This window comes from Dipteris shenzhenensis, chromosome 5 (genome assembly GCF_047967505.1).
Source record: "Dipteris shenzhenensis isolate YYH24624 ecotype China chromosome 5, Dip_SZ_1.0, whole genome shotgun sequence".
In the NCBI taxonomy this organism is placed as follows: Eukaryota; Viridiplantae; Streptophyta; class Polypodiopsida; order Gleicheniales; family Dipteridaceae; genus Dipteris; species Dipteris shenzhenensis.
In genome coordinates, this window is record NC_141600.1 from 40,144,869 (window position 1) to 40,155,373 (window position 10,505).

The following is a 10,505-nucleotide window of genomic DNA, read 5'->3' on the forward strand; positions in this document are numbered from 1 at the left end:
GGCATGAAAGATAGGCCTATCTTCTATAAAGAATCGGCACCTCCCTTGTGAAAGTGGTCACAATTGAATGCCGAAACATGCCTTTGATGGATCAAAAAGTTGTGTTTTTTAGATTTGGCAATATAAGGTCCCTTTTGCTTGCCTTGATTTATGGCATATTTGCTTTGTGAAAGGGAAAACTATAGTGGAATGTAATTGTGTATCTCTACACTCTTTAGAAATGAAGCATTAGGTTACAGGCCTAGGATACATGTGGCCTAAATATCTCAATCGATTCCAACACCCATGGTTGATTGATGCTTGAAGATCCTAGAAGAGTTGCTAAATCTCTAATTGAGCCACCATTGCCACTTGGAGAGATCATTTTTTAACTTTTTCAACCACCCATTCTCATTTGGACTTTGTTTAGAGCAATGGAAGCCCATCTAGATCCCCATGAAACTCCTTCCTACAAGGGTTTGCATCCCTAATCTCTTAGAACCTGAGGCACTAGATTCAAAGTACCATATACCCTTATTTTATTGTGGTTTACTTGGGACCTTGATGCCACATAGAAGGTGTTCAAGCAATCCAAAATCCCCCCCCCCCCCACTGATCTATCATCAGTGGTGGCCGAGGTGATGTTTTTGTCCTCAGCAAATTTTTGATAGATGACTTGTCTACCCTTGGGATTTGAAATTCTTGATATCCTCTCTATTGGCCTTGTCTTGAACTAACCATCCCAAGGAATCAAATACAATTGCAAAAAGGAGAGGGGATAGAGGGAAACCTTGCCTTATAGATCTCCTAATACCAAAGGGATCCAAAGTAAGGCCATTGACTCCACTTTATCCATGGAGTTGGACAATAAATTTTCAACAAATATTTTAAAGGCTTATATTAGCTATGTCCTCTAGAGACTATAGCAAGAAGCCCAATTCCATTCCATCATAGACCTTGTCAAAATTCATCTCAAATTCAATCATCTAAAATTGTTTCTATCACTCAGCTCTTGGGGGCAGCTATGGGACAAAAACAAATTGAGATGGAAGACATGGGTAGAGATAAGAAGAGAAATTTCACTCACTAATGCCTCGTAGGAGCCTATCATGAATAGAATGGAGCTTTGGAATGGTGCCACTCAGTGGAAATAAGGGACATTCTTCATTTACAAGATGGAATCTAGCTGGATAGGTTCTACTCATTTTTTACCCATGGCTACACCCTACACATGATACTTTTAGAGTTCTTAAATTGGAAGCTTTAAGATAGTAGCCTATTCTGGAAGAAAAGATTCATCAAGGTCTAGTCTAAATCCATCCCACAAAATATCTCTACACTCTCACTGGCTCATTCTACATATGGCAAGCTGGAGAAATGTCAAAAGACTAAGGATAGGTACAGGAGATGTCAATTGCAAGAGATGACATACATTCAAAGAAGCTATCTTTCATTTGTTTGTGGCATGCCTCCATGCTATAAAAGTTTGGAAGTTTGTCCAAAGACAAATAGGGAAACCCCTAAATTGCAAAGCAATTATTCTTGGCGGTGCATGCAAACTTAAACAAGAAATGTGGACCCATATTAGAGAACAAGCACATTGGGCTATCTGGATTGCTAGATACAATTATTAGTTTAATGGCAGTGACTCTAATGCTGCATTTGCATTTTTTGCTTGATGGGACAGGAGAAAGATAATCTTGATGAAGCTGTCTTGAACTACAATGAGTCACTTGAACAGTTGCAAAGGGAGATGTATGCCTTTGTCTCCAAAAGAAGGACTAGAAGGTGTGCCATTGTTGCCCATAGCCTCTTGTAGCTCCCTCTATTGCCAGTACTTTCCTCATTGGGCCATCTACTTTTACCCTTGTGCCCCTCAAAGAGGAACCTTACTGATGATGCTACTTCCCTAGTTTAAGACATATTTTGAAAGAGTGCCTTTACTAGCACGTTCCAGGTTTTGTATATTCCTAAAAGGAAGGGTCTTGTTAATAGATGAGAAGCTTCATTGTAACATTATTTTGATAAAATAGTCAACAAAGTTTTTTTCTAAAAAATAGATATCCTGACCCTCCTCCTAAATAAGTTCCAAACCTTCCCACAAAGTTATGATGATGTTCTTTTAATGATGGCAGAGAGAGAGAGAGAGAGAGAATTATGTAAAAGCAATAACAATTTAAAATAATGATGGATGGTGGCATAGCTAGTGTAACGGATACCAAATAGTGGAAAGTAAGCTAAATTAATCCTTACATTGGAATTATAGAAGGTATCATGAAAGTGGTATTTTGAGAATTCAACATGTTTATATTAGATGTGAAAGTCAAAAGTTATTGTTATAAAGCATTTTTTGTACCCCTCACTCATTTACTTTTTATCGTGCTAGTCCCCTACAAATCAGCATTGCTTAAGCTGACCTCTTTGTTTAGGACTTTCCTTTGGGGAGGGGATGAGGATAGTAAGAGGATAGCAAATTTTAGATGGGATATTTTCACACTTTGTAAATCAAAGGGTGGACTAAGGATTGTGATCTTAGAGTGCTACATCCTACTTCATGGGCAAGTGGCTCATCAGAGCCTTCCACAAGCAAGAAGATTGCTGGTGTACCTTACTTAGAGACAATTTGCCCAAATAAGACCTATAACATTTAAGAATTGAAGTTACTACCCTATCCTATCACTCCCTTTTGTAGTGAGCCATGCATAACTTCAAGCTTTGGCAAGTTGGGAAAATTTGAGGGATTTTTGTATTTGGAAAGGCTTTGCTAGGAACACTGGCATCTTTACCTCCAGGATTCCACTTGGTTATTGGCTATTTGGAAGGATAAGAAGCTACAATATGGTGACCTAAAGGATGAAGCCAAACTTAACAAAAAAAAGCTTATTCCTTTGGGATGATTTGTGCAAAAGGGGAGAGTAGCACTATGTTAGATATGCTCAATGCCCCACCCTCCTGGTAACCACCATTGGTCCAAGGTGCTCAAGTTGTAAGGCCCCCATATGAGGAGAAGCCATGTGTGAGCCTAGGACATTGGATGGATCCTGACTTGCATGTGAGATGAGGTCTATCAATGAGACCGTTGATGGTAGAAAGGTGACTGTGTGGGAGCCTCTTATTCTTGATGGGGCATGGGGGTTAGCTGGCCCCCAACTGGGGTGTCCTAGGGGGGCCAGTAGCCCCTTGGTGGGGGTTCGAGGGCAAGAGCCCCCGAGGCGACAGTATAGGGAATATTTCCTAAATATTTCATGGACGACTAGTCGGTTCCACTGACTAGGTTGACTAGTCGGCTTCACCGACTAGGTTGATTGGTCGATTCCACCGACTACGTTGAACCGTCTACTGCCCTCATAGCTATAAAGAGGCGACCTCCCTAGTCCATTGTACCAGATCAGATCTTCTAGCAGAGATCTTCCAGCTAGTAGCTCTTTACCTAGTGTCTATCTAGATCGCCATCTAAGCTCCAGTGGACAGAGCCATCATCTATACTACATCAGTATTGAAGGAAAATTTTGTTCATCTCTAGTTTGCTATGTACTCTCTATTCTTTGTTTAGTTTTTTTTCCACTGTGCCATGTAATTTAACACACTAGCACACAAATGGTGAGTTAATGCAAAATATCGGGTCTAGAGGTTTGAGATTTTATTTATTAAAAACGGTGTGCAAATCTAGGACAAGGAGTCTTTGGGGGTAGAGAATCATTGCTTTCCAAGAATTACATTGGAATGGATAGAAAAACATTTTGCCAATACCTATCTTTTTTAATTAGTTGGATATTTGTGTGATTTTGGATAGACATTGGTGTAGAAGTGATGAGTGTTTTCTTGAAAGATCCGATTTATAAAAGTCTAGGACAAGACTCTTCCAGAGGAGCAAGATTGTCTACTTTGGTAGATTATGCATAAAGGGGATGGATGCAAAGTTGCTCAATTGGGAAGGACCTTTCTACATGTAAAAAATGTCAGAGGACACCCAAGGATATTGCGAGGATATTGCTCATTTGTTTCTTAATTGTAGATTCTCCAACATTATTCGGTCCAAATTTCAACATATAAGTGGATGCTTCCCTATTGCTTACAACATGGCCCTACTAGGGAATAAACCTTTCCGATCGAAAGGGGAGGGGAACATTGCATGTGGTACTTTGGTTCACATAAGTTCAAAGAAATGAAATGTTTTTTAGCAATTCAACTGTTGATGGGATTCCACTAATTCTTAATTGGTGGGTGACCATAAGAATGTTAGAAAATTGTTAAGGATTGTGATGAATGCCTTGATGAAGTTGCAGAGAAGTTTAAGATGACATGGCCCTCAACTCATGGTCACTAAAGATATAAGGAACTTGCTTGTGGACATTGATAAGACCTTCCAAGTTCAACAAAATCATTTGGATACCATCCTTGAAGCCCTACCTAAATAGAAATTAAACTATAAGATCTAATGGTGGATAATGGGTGGGTGTTTTGTGGCTTTGCTTCACCCCAATTATGTTCCTCTCTGATTGCTTACAGTTGGGCTATATGCCCGTGTGCATTTTTTCACTTATGGTTATGGATAGTTTATTGATCTAAAATTTTATTACTATTTTGAGACCCCAAGGTAATGGGACTATACTAAAATGTTGGGCCTAAGTGCCTTTGTAAAGACCTATAGGTCCTATTTATAAATCATAAAATAAAGTCCCTCTTTTTCAAGGGGAAAAAATCCCAGAGGAACAATCCCCCATCGCCTCTCCATCCCCCCTCCCTTCCTCTCTATTCTTGTGCACCCTCTCCCTCTCCTTCTCCCTTCCTCTCCATTCCCGTCCACCCTCTCCATTCCCCCTCCCTCCACGTCTTTTTCCCTCCCTTCCTCTCCATTCTCATCCACCCTCTCCATTCCCCATGTGTAAAGAGGCAACCATGGGCAAGGGGTTGTGGCTTGACCCTACTCCCAAGCATTCAAGGAATATTGCAGGAGCACCATCATTGACTCAAATAAATTTAAAAGGCATTTTTTAACACCAGGGACGTATATATACACCACATTTCCAAAGAGAGAAATCATATATTGATGTCTTAGGATCAAAATTTCTCTATCCAAATGAATGTTTAAAGTATTTGGTTTAATACTTTTGGTATTTTCGATTTCTTATTTCATGAAAATTTTGTTTTGAAAATAGCTTGGAAAATCATAGCCATACAATGTTCATCATTTTTTGAATTTTTGTTGGTCCAACTTTGAAAATGGACTTCACACAAGTCCAAAATCTTGAATAGGATGTTGTTTATAGTGGATACATTTGTTTAGGTGCCAAGTTTGTCAATATGTGAATAATAATCATTTTGTGGGGGAATAGATTTAGAAGAAGATATTTGATCTAAGATTGGTGAGATTGGTCCTTGGAGGACTAAGCATCTCGACATCTTTACAAAGGTTCTAAGAAGAGACAATCCTGTTTCATTTACTATAGATCTAAGCTATGGAAGTTATCCAATGCTACATCTACACTCCATTTCATATTAATTAATTATGGCTATTTTCTAATTTTGAATTAGCATGTGTATACCATAATATAATGTAGGGGTATTTGTCCCATGCAAACATCTGTACTCCATGTGCATGTTGCTTAATTGTTGTTAAATTCCAATTTTGGATTAGCATGTGGAAACTTTTTGGTGCTCAAAAGTCAAAGAAGTTTATTTGATGACTTAAACACAAGGTCATATGAGAATGTTGAGCCTATGGTTACTATGATTATGGTCAATTAGTAGTCACATGGTCATTACATATGGTTATTTACATGGACTCAATGAATTTCAAGGTAAGATTTACTTTAATTAGCACCAATTTCTAGCACTTAACAATACTTAAGCTGCAACACATGAGTAGCACTTGCAATCAAGTGCTAGTAATAATGGGTGTCAATGTCAATAGCAACAGAATAGTGCTAGTCACACTTTTTGGTGCTAGCTATAGCTACTAGAATCGGTTACTATTACTAGCCCAAAGAGACTAGTGGTGCTTATATTGGTGACAGGCACAACACTTGTATAGGATTATTGTAATCTAGTGCATTGTGGCCACCTTTGCTAATACAAGTAATGACCAAATATGACAAGCCCTTGTGTATGATGTTGATTGTAATCTATTCCATTGTGGCTAGCCATTTCTACTACAAGTAACTAGCACTACCAAATGGAACAAGAAATTGCAATCAAGTGCTAGTAATAGTATGTAGAATTGCCAATAGAATAGAATAGTTCTGGGTTAAGGTCTTCAGTGCTAGTTACAGTTCCTAGCACAAGTTAATATTACTAGCCCAAAAGACCAGTAGTGCTTGTAATAGTAATAAGCATGATCAGCTAGGGATCAATTGAAGTACGCACTTGTACATAAGGCTTGTAATCAAGTACTAATGCTAGTAATAGTAACTATCACTACCAACTATAACCAACCTTTTTTAGTAATGGTACCTAGTCCTACGGGATGCAATAAGCAATTGCAATCAAGTTTAGTAGTAGTGTATTACTATTAATAACAATAGAATAGTGTTCTCTCTCTCTCTCTCTCTCTCTCTCTCTCTCTCTCTCTCAACTTCCCCTTAGTTTTTCCAATATCCAATTTTCTCCTCTGACTCATCACTCCTTTCTCTCCCTATTTTTTCCTAGGTTTTTCTTTTCCTCTTTTCTCCTCTTTTTTCCCTAATTTCTTCTATTTTATCCTAATTTCCTATTTCTCCCCAATTGCTCCCTATATCTCCCCATTTCTTCTTAATTTTTCTTTTTTTCTATAATTTCTTCTAGATTTTAAGTGTGTGTGTGTGTGTGTATGTGTGTGTAGATTTAATAATCCCATGAATAAATGAACCATACAATTAATGCAATCATTTGGATAATTATAAAAAGATGCATATGAGAAATGGATTGAAATTCTTCAAGAAAACTAAGTAAAGTAACTTTTGACAATATTGTAATCCAAAATTTTGGTACAAAAAGCTAGAGGATTGGCAATGAGGTCAAGGTCTACTACCCATCCAAACCAACCAATGTTAGAACAATGAAGTTGAATTTGGGTAGACTTGTATCCCCTGGCTTATTACCACTTTACCAAAGAACAAGAACATACCTTTCGGAATTCTAAGATAGAAAGGAGCTTTAAAGGAATGTAAGAAAATGGCGGGGCTTTATATGCTTGTTATCATTCCTTTCCATTTCTAATGTTAGCTTGCTTCTCTCCCTACCACTATGATCTTTCATGTGGTATCAAAGCCATATTCCTAGCCCTGCTCTCTCTTTCCATTTTCCTTCCAAAATGTTGAGATGAGGGAGGCCAATGAAGGTACTCTACTTGATCCTCCTTGGAAAGCTGCCCTCTTCTCTCCTTCCTTCAGCTCTCTTCTCCACGCCATGATCTGCCACCTCTCTTCTCCTTCCTTCGGCTACATCTTTCTGTAACCTACGGATGATGTGATGCTTCTATCCGGAGCTAGAAGCAGAATCACGGCTTTGTGTCTTCAGCATAGTTATAGAGGACCTTGAGTACTACAAATTTTGTTTTTACATCATTGCAATCCAAGTTTTCTGTGAAAAGTTATAGCCCTTGTAAGAAGTGACGAAATTTATTTCTGCACGCGGATTTTGTTCTGGAGCTCAATGATTTGACAGCCCAAGCATGCTGTAGCTAGCTCAACGTGGAGTTGTGCATCCTCTTCATCGTTGACCTCTACTCAAGCCCGACATTTGCTCCTTCTGCCTAACATTCTCTTGGAGCTGCTGCCCACAAGTTGGTGCCCGTATTCTACCTATCATTCTCTTGGCCCATGAAGAACTTATCAAGGTGATCTTTCCATAGTTACACTTACATTCCTACTCTTTTCCAGCCATGGAGTCTTCCAAATCAACTACCATTTCATTCGAGAAGTTTAATGGTAAGAATTTCCCTACATGGCAAACAAAGATGCATCTTGTACTTATGAAAGATGGAGTGTGGAATGAAATTGAGAAAGTGAAAAAATGTCCTAAGGGGGGTAATCCTCGACCCTGATTGGTAATTAGTCACCAAATAAATTAATTGATTTAAAGCTAACCAAGGTGAAAACATTAGTGAAAACTAAAAATGGCTTAAAGCTTACCACACCCATTAGTGAAAATAAAAATTATTTATTATAGCATACCAAGAGAATCTAGCTCTTTATCTGAAAATTTTCCAAGGGGGGTAGTCCTCACCCTTGTGGGAAAGAAACTAACAATTAAATTAAAGATGATGGGGGGTAATCCACACCCATCACTACATTAATGCAAAAAAGTTTAAGAATAATTGATCACTCCAATAAAGAGAGAGAACAAACTTGCAAAAAGTAAAATAAATGAATAAAAAAGAACTCATAAAGGAAAAAAGAAAAGTTATTAAGCTAAGGCCTATTTAATGTCTTTTTTCATTTTAAAAATTATAAATAAATAAGCAAAAAATCCTTGCATAGAAGATTTTTAGTCAAAAAATTGCCATCTAAGTCTTTTACTTAATGTAGGTATTAAATGGAAATATTAAAAGAAAAAAGGAAGTAAATTTATTTTAGCCAAAACAAAATTAAAAGAGTCTAAAGGAAAAATTAAGAGAAAAAGTAATATTAATAACAATTGGGGAAACAACCATAAATGAGTACCAAAGAAATGGGAAAGGAAAACGTCTAAAAAAAAATCACAAAGAATCGACAAAATAGTTCATGCTACTAAAAGAACGAATTGAAAACAAAGAGGAAGTCAATGAAACTTACATATAAATGTGTGTGTGTGTGTGTGTGTGTGTATGTGTATAAACACACATAAAAAAGAGAAAGTGAAGGCTCAAAATAAAATATATAGCACCAACTTAAGCAAATAAAGGAAGTTTAATCTATAAAAATCCATAAATCTATATAAATGGACAAAGAGACAAATCCATGTAAGCTACAGGTAACTAAAAGTGTGTGTGTGTGTGTGTATGGAAAAAAACCACGAGAAGGAGTAAGTAGCCAAGCCTCTGCTCCAGTGATGCAACAGTGTAAGGGAGGGAGGAGCAAAGTAATGAAGGGCTAGAACAAAATTGTCGACATGTGTTCGGAACAAGAGAAACATCGTGTGAGAAACCTATTAACAAGAAGGTGACTATACCGTGAGAAAAAGACGAAGCAAGAAGCTGGCGCAAGTGTTGACGAGCCACAATCGAACAAGGAAGCCATAGGTGGTGAGAGGGAAGAGCACACGATGGTGGCTATGAAGGCTACGTGGTCAAAGTGTTTGAGCTTAAAGAGGAGAGGACTTAGAGTTGGGAAACAGTAGTAAGTATAAGACAAAGGGAGGCTGTGGGAAATAAAGAGGCGAAGTTGAGGCACTAGGACTAAAAGAGCGTAGGTGAAAAGAAGTTCCGCTAGAAAATGAAGTGGACAGTGAAGAACTATGAACCATACAACACTACGAGAGGTCATGTTCTTTTATGATAGCTTACAGTTGGGCTATTTGCCCATGTGCCTTTTCTCACTTATGGTTATGGACAATTTGTTGATCTACAGTTTTGTTTACTATTTTGAGACCCCAAGGTACTTGGACTCTACTGAAAGTTGGGGCCTAAGTGACTTTGTAAAGACTTGTGGGTCCTATATATAAATCATAAATTAAAAACCCTTTGTAAAAAAAAAACCCAAAAGAACAAGCCAGTCCAATAGCAAGCCTTGGTAGAGAGGCGCAACCTTTCAACCAAATGGTGTATCTTTACACCACCTATGGTCCCTTAGTACTTCACCCTTCGGTCCTTTAGCCTTGCTTTTATTGACATATGTGGAGTGTGCACCTAGAAAATGAATTTCAAAAGGCTCTAAACCTTAGAAACCTCATTTTTTCTATCCAATTGATAAAAAAATCAAAATCTTGCAACATGTTTTAGTTTCCATTAAAAAAAATCTATAGAATTAAGCATGAGGTTGTGGGTGGAATGGTGGGGACGGCGGATACAAAGTGAGCAGGATATGGAATGGAGTGGTAGGGGGGGAAGGGGTTGGGGGGGTAGGGGGGGCATGGGAGTAGGGGGCGGTGGTTGTGCTGGGGGGGCGGGGATGGAGAGGAATGGGAGAACAGAGAGGGGTGGGCAGGAATGGAGAGGGAGATGGATAGGGGATGCGAAGGGAGGGGGGATAGTGAGTCGCTCCTTCTCCCTTTTGTCCTGCACCCATCCGCCCCTCCCCCCCCCAACACACACTCCCCATCCACCCCCCTTACTCCCCACCCCCACCCCCCAAATCCCCATCCCTTCCCCTTCCCCTTCCCCTCCCCCCCCTCCCTCTTCCCAACATTCGCCATACCCCACTTTCCTCTACATTCCCCCACCATCTCTCCATTCCCCCTCCCTTCCTGTCCATTCTCAAAACCCCCCCCCTCTGCATTCCCCCTCCCTCCCCCTCTGCATCCCTACTCCATCCCCTCTCCACTCGCCCCTCAATTTTTATCTCTTTCCATCCACAACCTCTTAATAAATTCTATAACAAGTAAATTATGGCAAAAATTCTAGGGCTTTT